A 15,153-nucleotide genomic window follows, 5' to 3' on the forward strand; every position below is an offset into this window, starting at 1 on the left:
TGAATCAGTGTCTTTACTTTTGTATTTTGTTTTACATTTTTGCATTTTAAAAAGGTTGGGAATTGTCCTCCCTTCCCCTTCCCCCCTTCCTTCCTTCCAAAATGTCAGATGTTAGTACAAATATTTTTACATTCATGCACCTAGGCTTATATTCTCCCATGCCCATTCCTTTCAATTTCCATCTTGTTATAATTAGTCACCCAGATAATAAATGTGGGCACTACTCTGTTTTAATTGTACCCAAGTCTTTTGTAAGAATAAATATCCTATTTCAGTTTTCTGTGTCTTTTAAATAAAATTGTATAACCAGCTTTCTAATAAGCCTGTTTCAGAACCCCATGAAGAATCTGCTTTAGAAGACTAAATGGAAAACAAGTAGAAGGAAACCTCCACTGGTATAAAAGAGCAGCAGAAAGTGGCAAAGTGAAATTAAAACTGCAATCCGATGCATTTGTACCTGGGCACAAAGAGCGTATGGCCCAATGAATTTCGTAAATCTTATTTCTTGGTAGGGATCATTGAGATATTTAACCTTCATGCATTCTGATGGAAGCTGAATAGTTCTATACATTCAATGAAAATAATGGATTAGAACATAACCGTTCACTCAGTTTTTATTTAATATTGTGGTACAGTTCTCTATTCAAAAATGGCCTTAAAATACATATTTTGAGAGAAAAGAATAAAATATAAATTTAGCTGTGATTTTGCCTCTCTGAATTCACTGGTAAAATATAAGAATAGGACAAGCAAGGGAGGAATTGGAGGAACAACTGGAAGAATTGGAATTGTCCACATGGGAGGAAGGTTGTGAATTATTTTGATCAGCAAAAGCAGGTTGGCATATGTTTATACTCTGAACAACAGCTTGGTGTCCAGGAATTGCTTAGAGATGTTTTCCTTGGTAAGGAAGAGATACATTATTGAATGATAATGTCTGCATATCAGCCTGATATTAAAGGTATAAGTTCAAAGCTGGCAAGTACAGTAAGCCACTTTTTGGGGAGACACTGAGAGAGTTCACTAATGCATTAGATCACTCTGATGGGTAAACATGAATACTAACACCTATCCTGCACATAGCCATGGTTCCAGACTCTGGTCAGCACTAGCCAGAAATGGTGGCTACTCTGCATTCAGTTAACATGCTTAATAATCAAAACACCAGCAGTGATAGTTCAGAAGCCATGTAGGATGGAGTAGGAAGACAGCTATTGGATATATATTAATCAGACAAGGAAGACAAACATCTCATGTGAAATCTCACTGTATTGTAACAATAATTGAAATCTTGTGGCACCTTAGACCAGTCAATGTATTCTTGTATAGATTTTCATGGATAAACAGGAGTACGTGGTGATGTGAACTCTAGTCCACAAGAGCTTTATCCCAAATAATTCTAGTTTCACAAGACTCCAGTCCATGTAACTGGCACACTTCTATGCTCATGCTAAAACTATGGTGATAAGTACGGTGGCCACCACTGACTTAACATCAAGAAAGACAAGTCACAGCTTTCAATTAAATGTTCATACGTAAAACTCCATTTTTAGAAAACAACTTCTTTAAATAGAAACGCAGTGTATCTCATCGCGGTGGTGAAGGTTGTGACCAGGAGGCTTGTGAGCCTGCCAGTTCAGTCTGCCATTTTGTTAATTACTGGTGGGTGATACCAAGGTCTTTCTGCTCCCCCTTCTTATGGTTCTTTAATATGGATTTGGATAGACCTGCAGTGCAAACAGAGGTCTAGTAATACAACTGTCATCCTTCTTAACACCTCTTATTCTTCATAATGGTTAAGCAAAAATCTTCCAAACTGTCTGTTACATTTCTAAACCCAGAATCTTCTAATCAGTTGTTTTGACTGAATAGAAGCTACCACCTTTCATCTTTATGCTTACAACAGTAACTCTGTTTTATTTTACAAAGCTTTTCTAAAAAGCCACCAACGTAGAGTCTGATAATGTTCTTACTCATCCCATTTTTAAAATCTGCATTATATTAGCATTGTTGATCTTGATTAAACAGGAGAATCACCCTGCAAGAATGCTGGCTAACTAACTTGAAAAAAAAAGGGTCAGAAAGGGGGTGAGGTGAGACAACATGGCTTGAATGTCTTAAAAAGCAAATATTGCATGCAACTGTCTGAGTCACTGGTTCATTATCATCCCCTAATCTCCAGACTGGTCAACTGAGCACCAGAGTGGTCATATCCCCCCATTGCTCAATGATGGAATTTCAGAACTTCCTGATTCATCTTTCATGTTTGTGTGCATTGGCCTTAATGGATTTGTTGCCTGTGATCCATAAGTGGGTTATAAGCAAACCTATGAGATACAAGTGATGTTGCTATAATTTCTTTTAAAGAACATCTGCTTGATTTGTTGCTGATTTTCAGAGATGCAAAGTGAGACAAAGAGTGAGGACAGATTAAGACGTGCATTTAAAATGACCGGAGCAAATAGATGCACAGTGTTTTGATCAGGAAAAATTAGAAAAGGTATACTAAAAATGCTGAAAGGTATGGAGTAAAAAATTTAAAAAGTCCTATTTTATCATCTTTCCACAGTCATATCCCTCATTTCATTAGCTCTGAACTGCCAGACTGAAGGCACAGAAATAATTTTCAAAATGCTCTTTAATCCCCTAAAAATTAAATTTATACAGTAGATACTTACAGCCAGCAGTAAAAGTAGACTACGTGGTTTGACAGCATATTCATATTATTTTGCTGGAATTTTCATGCTTAGTGATGCACCTCCGTGAAGTTGGTTTGGGGGTTTTATCATAATGCATTACTGGTGCCTACTTGTTTGTGTCCCATTTTCTCATATTTACCATTCTATTGAGGCAGTGACTAATAGGATGTGTCACAATGGACATGCGCAAGCATGCATCTCGTTCCTCTTTTGTGGTAGTTTAGTCACCTTCAGATTTGCCAGATCAAATGGGAGCAATTACGCTTCTGTCCTGGGAACAATGAAGTAGCAAAGCCAATTCTACCTCATATGAAGTGCATGAAAGCCTCTGTAGGAATAGAAACCACAGAAGCCAGTACAGAAATAAGCACCAACCATATGCAATCATTTATTTTATTTAACTCTTGTGAGTTAAAATATTCACAACTATCAGTATGAAGCCAAGATTAAACTTCTATATCTAGACCAGTGTTCCTCAACATTGGCAACTTTAAGAGGTGTGGACTTCAACACCCAGAATTCTGGTATTTGGGTAATTCTGGGAGTTGAAGTCCACACCTCTTAAAGTTGGCAAGGTTGAGAAACACTGGTCTAGACACTGCTTTCTCACCATTTCCAGCTAAATATATATGAGGTGTCAGGGAGACATATTATGGAGGCTGTTGACATTGTTAAGAAATAGGAAAGCTCAGAAGTTACTTTGAGAAAGCGGTAGCTTTTAAACAACAGAACATTGTACCAGCACCACTATTTCCAGCTACTTGGAACACACATCCCCTCTACCAGGGATGTCTATAGGGTAGGTCAAAAAAGTCAAAATGGTGGTTGCGACTGCATGATCAAAACCCCATCACTTTTTTAGATATGTCGTAATACATTTTAAAAGGGATGGGGCTTTAAACATGCAGTCACTATCTTGACTTTTTTGCCCTCCCTTGCAGAAAAACCTGATTTCCACTACCTAACAAAGGGACTGCTGGAAGAGGCTTTCAGGCCAACACGAAACACAGCAGCGAGGCAAATTCTGTTGGTGTGAAGCCGTAACAAGGCTAACCATGCTGCCTTGTGATGTGAGCAAAACTTGCACCCCCTTGTGCTTTTTGCCTTAATTGGAGCTCTTCCAACATATTCAGTTGATACCCATTACTGACTTTAGTATGCAGAAAATAAGGAAAATAATTTATAAAAGGAGCACACAAGATAGCCCCTCCCCCCACTGAATGTCATAAAAACCATACCATAAAAACATAAAGTGGCAACAACAGCAGAAGTTTAAGAAAAATATAATAAAACAGCAAGGCAGCGACTAACAACTAGCATGGAAAAAAACAAGCTTTACCATCTCAAATTTAGGACAGAAACAGTTTCTTGAGTTTCTAACATCAAGGAACTTTATATTCATTCATACACACATATACATACACACATGGATATACGCTATATATTCACTGATTGGTATTAATTTCTGCTTCATGTTTATAGAAATTATCTCCTTAGGCTGCCTTCTCCAATCTGTCAAACTGATCAGCTATCTGGTAAGGACCAGATTGTTGGCTTCCCACTCTTAACAGCAAACTGAAATCAAAGGTTTGTATTTATCCACTAGGAGCAAGGACAAAACCTCACTGGTTCCTCCATTTCCCCAGGAACCTGGTGAAGAGGGGAGGGATGCACTTTTTTTTCCTCAAAGTTGAAAAGGAAGTACACGTATTACTGCCATCTGTGCCACAATACAGTTCATACTTACTGTTCCCATCATTTCCTCTAAAACAGTGTTTTTCAAACTTGGCAACTTTAAGATGTGTGGACTTCAGCTCCCAGAATTCCCCAGCCAGTATTCCTGATAGCCAGTTTTAATTCCCTTTCACTTGTTTATTCTTTCATGCCAGTGCTTTCTTCGTACCCTTCCAATAACAGTCATGAACTTTAATCCATCTCTCCTTTGATCATAAGGAAAAATGGTTGACAGTCTATCTTTATTGGGAAAGAACAATTCCTAGCAATGTACTTCCTTATTCCGGGATTATTGCAGTTTGTTATGAAAAGACTGCATTTGACTTCTGGAATATTTGGAACCTGAACTTGCAGAAATAGATTTCAACAATATACCCTGGGTTATATCCCAAAGATTCATGGTTGATTTGTGTCACATATCAGTACATAATTAGGATAAGACTCTTTCAACCCTTATCTTCTAACTTAAAGTGACTTGCATTTGCAATCTGTTGCAGGCAAAGTGCAGATAACTGAGCATACTTGAGTTGGTTGTTCTGTTAGACAATATGGTCTTTCTATCACCATGTGAAAACTTTCTAATTTTCTTACACATTTAAGGAAATAATTTTATGTCTGCTGAATATTTAAGGCAAGGAATGTTTTTATTTGCATAATGCTGTTGCTTTTATTATAGCAGCTTATTTTATACTATATGCTTTTCACAGATTTGTTCATTATCCAATGAACTAAAGTTGCCTGGCATTTTCAAATGTAACAAACAAAAAACAACAAAATAGGCTGCTAAGTTTGGCCATCATCCACATGCCATTCTTTGCACTTCCAGTCTTAAGCAAGTCTAAACTGAGAAGGGAGGGAGGGAGGGAGTTAAATGTAGAAGTTCACTATACAAAATGTGTAGAAAAAGGATTAAGTTTCCCTATTCTATGCCCAAAGCTCCTAGTCCAGATTGGACCACTATATGTTCACGCTTAAGTATAAACAAAATGAAACAGTTGAACATGATATGATTTTATATGCTGTGGTATTGTGCTCTAGATGTCTGGGTTCACACAAAAGCAAAATCCTTACCCAGGGAAAACCAAATACAACATCTCTGTTCACATAACATGTTCTGTCCAAACAAATGAACCACATTAAGGTTTAATATGACTGTCTTCACAGTTGCTGGGTTTCCATAACATGCTGAACCACAAACGTTCCAACCCCATTTTTTCCCTAGTCTACTGTGTTGAGTGCACATGGCTGATGTATGTCTGAGTTCAGTGACAACACTCTTCTGTCCTTCTGTCCAATTGGGCAGTAAGATCTACCATGGTCTTCAACTGATATCATAGGGTATTTGAGTATGTTCTAATTTGGAAGCTTCCTATGAACTCTGGTTTAGAAAACTATCCTCTGTCCATCTGTGTATTATTAATCTTTTGTTTGGCTATTTCACCTCCATGACAAAAGCACATAGCTACAGATAGTCTGGGGAAAATAAGGAATGCCAGCCCATTAGCCTTTCTTCACTAGAAGCTTTTCCACTTGTTTTAAAATAAGCAACATCAAAAAAGGAATCTCACTTCCAAAATATCTTAAGAGTTGCTTCCTTAGCTCCCATCAGGATAGTGTGGTTCTTAATAGGCAAATGATTCACGATCCCAAAGTTGTATATTAGACCTCCTAACACAATCATATTTTTAAAAATCTTTAAAATAGCCATGGGGGTACACTTTGGGATACAGACTGTGAAGTGAACTGGCAGGCCTAATGCCAAGGGTTCCCAATCTAAATCTGATATCAATTACCAAGAGGACAACCTCCAGTGCAACATCCTCCATATGCATACTGACTGAATGAAGGCCACTATGAGAGGTTTATTATTACTATTTTACGTTTCCTGTGATGGTTATGGATCTCCAGCATTATACTGAACCAGCACAGTGTAGTGGTTAAGCAGTGCTTCCTAAACTCTTTTCTTCATTACCCAAAACCGCTTATCAGAAAGTCTTTTTTGCCCAATGTAGGTAAAACACTTTAAGTCAATTTAATGGGTTTGTGTGTTATTACCCAAAGAAAAACCACTTTTACCCAATTTTGTGTACTTTACCCAGGTTTGCGAAGCACTGGGTTAGTGTTGAACCAGGAGTAGGGAAATCCAAGTTCAAGCCACCCTCAGCAATTGGAAACTAATCAGGTGACTGAGCCACTCACAATGTCTCTCTCCCCCACCCCCTTTAGGTTTTTTTGTTTTTGTTTTGTGGCAATGGTCAAAAATTGTGTGCTGTATGTTCCTGGAGGAATGGCAAGCATGATGATGATGATGATCATCATCATCATCATCATCTAAGCACTGCCTTAGAGGAAGGAAGAGGTGCCCAAGAATCACAATTTATTAAGCAAAATGAATAAATATATAAGCAGCCTGGCAGTGCTTTCTAGTTCAGGACTTATTTCTATCTTGTTTAGGAAACTGCCCACTTCTCCACCCAGCACTCTTGCCTTCTGAACCCAAGTTGCTTCAAAAGACACCTTTCAGATGTGACTGTGCTGCTTCTTGACCACTCCAAGTAATTCTTAAAAATGCAGGTATCTATATTGATTCATAACAATAAAGACCAAACCACTGGTTAGCAACCCCACCATGGGGACTACTCAGAAACAAAGAGAAGGCCAAATGTCATTCATTCATAATTAAAATTAAGCGTTTAAAGTCAGACTCAGGATGGAGAATGCAGACGGAATAATTTTGTCATTTGTAGGTGTTGCAGATATCAGGTTACAACTAGTCTTCAGGAACAAAGAAGCAACTTCTCATCCCCCGGGGTGTGTGTGTCACCGCGTGTACACACACACAGAGATCTAAAGCAAAGGGGGGAGCAGGCTGATTTAGTAGCTACCTACAGAGTAGGCGGGAGGCAGGGGCCTCGGGGCCCGCAGGCCCAGGGTTCCACCTTGCCGACCACTCCTTGTTTCATGACTTCGACCAACCTGATCGCACCTGGAAGGTCTACCCTATTTCTGGGCTGCAAAAATCCGTTCTGCCGCTAGCTTGCAGCAAAACGTCCGAGTTTTCTACACCTCTTTTGCAACCAGGTTTTGAAGTGGAGGCTTCTAAGTAGGACAGGGACACCCTCCCCCCTCGTCTATATTTTGGAGGAGTGATTTAAAGGAGACGCTCGCGCGGCTCTGGCGTGGGAAGAAGCCGCAGCTGCGGACCTCCTCCCTTTCTCCTGTCTGGCCTCAGTTGCTGAAACGGGGGTGGGGGGTCCCCTACCTCGTCTTTGAGGGCCCCACTGAGAGGCTGGCCGTTGGGCACGGCCGCAACTAGGGGGGGCAAGCGGGGCATGCGCCCCGGGCGCCGCGCTGGGGGGGGGGCGCCAAAATGGGCGCAGAATCCATGTTTGCCCCGGGTGACACAAGTTGCGGCCATGCCGTTGGGCCCTGAGACCTCCGCTTATGCCCTCGGAGGCAGTGGATTTTGGATTTTTTATCCTTCTGGGGACCAACACACTCATCTGTATTTCAGATTTTGGATTTCCAGGGAGAAAGTTTTGGTGGAGCTTTCCTCTTCCTGTTTGTTTAACCCTTTCTTGAAAGTGAAACCATCATGCTGGTATCTGCTTGGTAAACAGAATTAGCAGAAGCTCACTACCTTATCTCCATTAAAATCTTTTTGGTTCTCTATCAGAGTCCTCAAATCTAGCTTATCTCCTTTTACCTTAGTTTAAAACAAATCAGGTAAAATATTTTGGCCTTTTTGGGGCAGGGGTCTCCTGGGTTTTTAAGATACTGTAGTGATAGTTTTACAATCAATCTTGGGAATGTGGCTAGAACAATGTGGGAGGCAGGTCAAAAAAGTCAAGATGGCAGCTGTGACCACACAAATGAAGCCCCTCCCTTTTATGTGTCACACATGTGCCTTAAAAGGGGGCAAGGCTTCTATTATAAGGTCATGGCCATCATCTTGACTTTTTTATTTCCCACCCCCACCACTAGACATCCCTGGGATGTGGCAAATACAAACAAAGTGCAGAAATAGGTTTCAGAGCAGCTCTGTCTTTTGCCAAGGGCCTAATGCTGAAATGTTCCCAGGTTTGCAATTAGCAGAGTCCTCTGGATATGTGACTAAACAAGCAGGGCCACCACCTGCTTGGCTGGAGCAGGTTTGCCAGGCAACAGCCTCCAACTTGCTGTAGCATGAAGGAGGACGCCCCTTATCTTGATTTCATTTGTCTCTTAGGGCAAGTTGAGGCTCCACATTTGCCTAGACTGCGTTGGCAACACCAGCCACCCTATTCTGAGTCAGACCATTAATTTACTAGTCCAGTAGTCTGTGTAGGAGCAGCTCCAAGGCCTCAAGCAGAGGTTTTCACCATGTCTGCCACCTTTTGGCAAGATGGCTCAGTGAATATTCTGCCCTCGGGTCTGTCAGAATCTGGGGCATTTGACTGACAAAATGTGTACCTGATGTTGAGTTGTACCAGCTCTCCCCAAATTGGTGTCTTCTAGATGAGTTGAATTACAACTCCCATAATCTCTGGCTAAGTCATACTGTATCATTGAAACTTCCAAATGACCCTTAATTCAAATTATTAAATGAACATTCCCATTTTAATTCAAAGGAAGGAAGAGAGACAGTCCCTCAGAATGAATTTCTGACTTCTTGAAAACCTAGGTTTTCCAGTTCCAGAGAAAACAAAGTTCATGATATAACTGCTTATTGAAGTTAAGCAGATCTGGTCAGTATGTGATTGAGAGGTCACATGGTTATCCAGTGGCTATATTCATGCAACACATTGAACTACTTTTTGACTTTTTCTATTTTTTTCTGGCTTAGCTTGATGTGCAAACCCAACTTTTTTGGTTAGTTTACGTTGATTTTGTTTTGTACCTTCGAGTCATTGTTGACTCCTGGAGACTACCTGGACTAGTCCCTGCATAGTTTTCTTGGCAAAATTTGCCTTCTTCCTAGGGCTGAGAGAGAGTGACTGGCCCAACGTCACCCAACTGGCTTCGTGCCTAAGGTAGGACTAGAACTCACGGTCTCCCAGTTTCTAGACAGGTGACGTAACCTATCTAGAAACCTGGCTACACCAAACTAGCTCTCTATGATTCAATGTATTATATGAATTTAAAACATGAGTTAATGCAGGTACCAAATTAAATAGGTAGTTCAAAATAGGTAGTTAGTAATGTATAATCTTGACCTCTTGCTGAAGCAAAAGCCAGGATTTTTTTAATATAGTAAATACACATTCACCTATATATTGGTTAAAGAGGAGTGATTAGAAACAAGTCTTCTCACTCTGGGTTTGAAAGTTATTTGCTGATGAAAGGGAAGAGACCTCCCCTTTCTGATATCCTGCTAGCCCTCAAGTTTGTGTTTCTGCAGAGCCTACCAAGTTAAGGCATAAACAGCCACCACGTAATCTTAGATAAGAGGCACAAACCACTTGCAACTCTAGTAAGATTCTGTGACTCTTTAGCTTAAATGGAGTAAGTTGTGTCTCTGCTCCTTCTGTTTAATTCAGCCCTGATTCATGCAGCAAGGAACCCTTGCATGCTGCACTGAGTCTTCCTTTCTATGGAAAGTTTGCTCAATGTCCCTTTTGCTACTTTGACACCTACTGGGCGTGTTGGGAGTTATGCAGAGCATTTCACTGGTGTCACCAGTGCTTTTTGCATGTGTCACAGGCATCAAGATCAAGATGCTTCCTATCTTCCTAATTTAGTGACATAATGCAAACTTTGTTGATCAGGAAGCATTCTGTATAGAAAAGGCAGGTATGTTAAAGTATAAGAAGGTTATGACAGCCACTCAGGTGGGTTTTTGGCATGTGGTCGGTAGTATATTAAATGGTAGCTTTCATGGAATATTGAAATAACTGACAGACCCAAGGGCAGAATATTCACTGAGCCTCCTCCCATGCTCACACCCTTTTTTTATCTCTTTCCCCAGCCAGTGCTTTCTTGATTATTTATGTCTGTCAAGGTATTGTCAATATCCCAGTAGCTGAGATTTGTAGAGATAAAAACCTGAAATTATTATTGGGATTACATTTTAAGTGTCTAGTGTTACTGCCTTAGATGAAAAGCATCAAGTTATCTGTTTATTTTAAATGTGGAAATATACTTTGGATGGGATCCCATCCATATATGGGACTCAGGACCATGGCTCTCAGAGCCTGCCCCTGCTTGGACAGGCCTGCCCTATTTCTTCAAAGAAACTATTCTAATTTTGTTTCTACAGCTGCATGTCTCATTCCAACAACAGCAGAAAAAGGTATTATTTTCCATTTTCAAAAGTGGACACTTGCTGCTAATGATGGCAGAAAGAAACGCATCAGCAAAGACAGATGTTAGCAGAAGCATTTCTGAAAACTGGCAGAGGTAGGGATTTGTCTTTTAAAACTTAATGGATGATTTTTCTGCCAAAATATTGGACACAGCACAACACTTGCTCTCAGCAAATTCATTGAAAACTCTCCTATAATCACTGCCACCTGTCCTAGAGAAATCTGTGGCACAGTATCCCCTACCAAATATTTCTAATAAAGACAGAAAAAGGTAGAGGCCTTTGAAATCAAACCTCTCCCTTCTTGGTTGCTGATATTCTTTTATGAATCGCATGGCTATAGAACTGTTAGATCCAAAGAACATTGCCATACTTTTAAATCCCTTAAAGAGGTTTGCCATCTGTCATTACCATCACCCTTGCTTGCTGGAGCCCTGATCAATTATAGCAGATTTTGGTGGGTACATCTATCAAAACTGTTCCCTGTTACAAAATGTATTGTATATTACGATCATTGCTAGCAACCAAAAGGCATTGTATAGTATTCTACTTTTTCCTCTTTAATGATTTTTTTTTTCCTGGAAAGACACAAGGAGTACTTGGGGAAAAAAATGAGAGGATTATAATAAAGGATAAAGATTTTTAGAGAATTCCATGAATAAAGTTGTACAATAAAAGTCTCACCAAAAACTATCTTTTGAATCATGTTACAGCTAAAGCAGAGGGGTGTTTCATCAGCTGTCTTCATCTGAAGCCACTAAGCTCTTCCTTTGCTGCATACTGGTGTTTTACTTACAGGAATGCACAAATGCATATATTATTACTTGATTCCCCTGCCCCCATTTTAAGAATTAGGGGGAGGGCTAGTGAATAACTTTTTTCCTGTGCTCTTCTATTCTTAATAAAACAGAATAATAGAATGTAAGGGTTGAAATGAATGTTGGAGATCATCTAGTCCAACCTCCTGTCCAATGCTGGAATGCACTACTGAAGCATCCCTAACCGATGAACCTCCAGTCACTGTTTAAATATCTTGAACGAAGAGTGTGCTATTTCCAGAGGCAACCTATTTCATTATGGAACAGCTCTTACAGTAAGGAAAGCTTCATGATGTCCAACTGAATCTGCTTCCTTGTAAATTTAATCCATTGTTTCTTCTCTTTCAGAACAATAGGGAACACATTTACTCCATGTTCTGCATGATACCCTTTCAGATATCATGATTTCCCTGTAGTCTTCTCTTTTCTAGGCTAAACATGCCCAAGACCTCCAACAGTGACTCATAAGTTTTTCCTTCGAGGCCCATTATAATCTTAGTTGCTCTCCTCTAGATTCTACATTTAGCTAAGTTACAATTCTCAACATTTCTAAAACACATAAACAACAACTGTATTTATTAAAATCTACTATTGTATAATTGATTTTGATGATACATTTTTGATAACCTAGGCAGCTAAGAGTATAATTCAATCTTGCCCAAGGGTGATATCCCCAAATGTATTAAGATACAATTATTATTTCTGGCCAGTACAATTGTCAGAGATGCATAGATAATAAACAATCTGTTAAAACTACAAAAAAAAATCTGTTGCTAAAGTAAATAGACCAATCAAATTATGTAAATAACAATGCTGACTGTCAATAGCAACTTCAAAAGCCCTTCTGAAGACCCAAGCTCAATCGTATTCCAGAAAGTACAGTAGATACTGATAATGTTGTAGGGAATGGGGAATATGTTGTAAAGATATTGCTTTATAACTGTGGAATGGTGAATGAAAATGCTATGTTGTGTGTGTCTTCTACTGAATCTTAGCCTGCAGCAGATAGCACTACCTGGCTGATTTTGGCTGATCCCTAAAAAAGCAGGTTGGACCTGACTGGTATTTTAATGGGAGATCTCCAGGAAATCCTAAGGGTGTGGATTAGATAGATAAATAAAAAAAATCCTGCAGAAGAAGACAACACCAAACCACTTCAGTACTGCTGTTCATGAAGTCATCAGGAGTCAAGCTCAACTTGAAGGACTCTTTACCCTCTTTACCATGAATCCTGTATGGTCGAGGCTCTCACTTTGATCTTGAACAAAGTATGTGATTGGTATGTATTAGAGGAGAATTCCTTAACTTATCATTGACCATTTAGGGTTTTCTATTTGAAAAGCAAAAGCTATATGTAGAATCCAGAAACAGCTTGTCATGCCAAAAATTCCTGACCTTGTATGTCTGTGCCATCAACAATCAATGATTCCCCAGTACCATCCATTTTTCTATTCTCTTCCTTTATATCCACGTACTTTGGAGATCCAGATGGATCCACAAAAGATGGATCCTTTAGATCTGGGTATAATCCAATAGACGTTTCATGTTCTCAGCACTGTGAGAATCAGAAAGGGCAAAGATATTTTCTTGCTGAAAAATAATGGAGAGCAGGGACAAAAATGGTCATCCAAGCCTGACCCAGTGGAAAGTGGAAGAGTTGGCTCTATATTAAGGGTTGGTGACTTTCATTTCATCAGTGGGAATTAACCTTTCCTACCTCCTTACATACTTCAAAATTCGTCTCAAGGGTTGCCAAATATTCTAGGAAATTTAACTGTAGGAAGGAAGGGTGGTACGGAGGAAGGGAAAATTGGTCTATTAGGTATGTCCATTATACTGATGGAAGAACCCCAGGTGAAACAAAGGTTCTTAATAGCATGACATCCTTTCTCAAAATGTATATAAAATTGCCACTATGTTCATCCTTTCCTTTCTGAGTCTTAAGATTCTTTCATCCTGTCTTGGCCATTACTTCTAAACCAGCCTTCCTCAATCTGGCATTCTCAACTTGTGTTAAATTTAACTCCCACAATTCTAACCAACATGGTAAAAGGACACTAATTTGGAAAGTAAGGCAATTGGGGTCAAATGCATCTGAAAAACACCAACTTTGGTCAATTTCTTCCATATAAGGTGGATACAGCTGCAAGAAATCTTTCTAGTTTGAATTGTAGCATTCCTTTTCCTACCTCATCCCAATATCTTTTCTGTTGTTTTTGACAAGACTGTAAGCCTGAGGGCAAGAAATGTTTTGTTTTAATTGATCCAGAAAAGCCTTTCTAGCGAAAAAGCAGATATTTTAACTTTAAATAAAAAAGCAATAAACATGTAATGACTTAAATGTTAATGTTGTTTTCACTATGAATTCCATTTCACAAGCAGTAGAAATTCCAGGGATAGCTGAAATATCATATGGTATGGTAGACATATGGTAGCTTTGTAATATCCTTAATTTACATATGTCTAAATGGAGCAGAAAGTAGAAATCTGTAAAGTAGTATCTATCATCCACTCACTCAATTTGCAGCATATGTTTGGAGAAACTTAGCTGAAAAAAAAAGATACAATCTCAAATTATTTCTGTTCATATTACAGATTTTGCTAGGTAGCGACCACTTGTAATTAAAAAGGAGGGAAGCAGTTGCACACATATATTCATGATCCGTTGATTACTTCTGTTGTGCAGTTGTGGTGTTTCACAGTAGCACTCCTACAACATCATACCATTTTGCTTTTCTGTGACTCTTACTAAAAGAGTTTGTAGTTCCAATGGGTTGATCTGCCCAGACAATTATCTTATCTGTTCCACTGCTCCACCCTTTGTATAATTCCCCCAAATTAAGAGCATCTTCTAGCATTGCCCAGGCATTGCTGAAGCTGTATTAAGCCTGTTTTCATTACTGTTATATCAGCACAAATATGATTGGGTGAAAGTGTCTCTAGTGCACTAAATCTCAAGGGCAAAAATGGCCCAAATCAGGCTTTTTATTTTTATTTACCACATTTTTTCTCTTACCTATTCTTAAGATTCTACTTTGGGTATGACTTTTGTATTATCTCTGCTGAGCCATTGATGGAAGGGTCAACAAAAGCCCATTGAATCAGTCACAAAGCTGAATCTTCCATTCACTGGTTCTTTATAGACCAATCTGAACAATTAAGACTACTGTATGTTGTGAGGCAAACAGTCCCACAGAGCCCTGTGCAAATATGCTGCAAATCTATATACTACTAAAACTGTGTATGTTTGTAACCTTCAATTGGGTGAAACAGTGCATCATAGGACAACAATTTTTCAACAAACCACCTTAAATGGTCACCTGATCGTCATTTCCAACGCTCCCTGACAGCTTCCCACAAGTCTGTGGGGAAACCAGCAGGAAGTCTAAACTCAATCGTGATTGCCGACGCCCCCTGTCAGCTTTCCTTGTGGGGAATTGTTTCATTTTACAATATTTGTAACATGGTGTCAGTGGGATCAAGACATTTAGCATCATCTGAGAAATTCTCTGTATTCCTGAGGATTAAGCCCCATAAAACTCAGTGTGAATCGTTTGATATACATAGCATTGTACTGTCCAAAGGTGATGAAGAGCAGTGGTGTAATTGCTAATATATA

Source organism: Candoia aspera, chromosome 3, assembly GCF_035149785.1.
Source record: "Candoia aspera isolate rCanAsp1 chromosome 3, rCanAsp1.hap2, whole genome shotgun sequence".
Lineage (NCBI taxonomy): Eukaryota > Metazoa > Chordata > Lepidosauria > Squamata > Boidae > Candoia > Candoia aspera.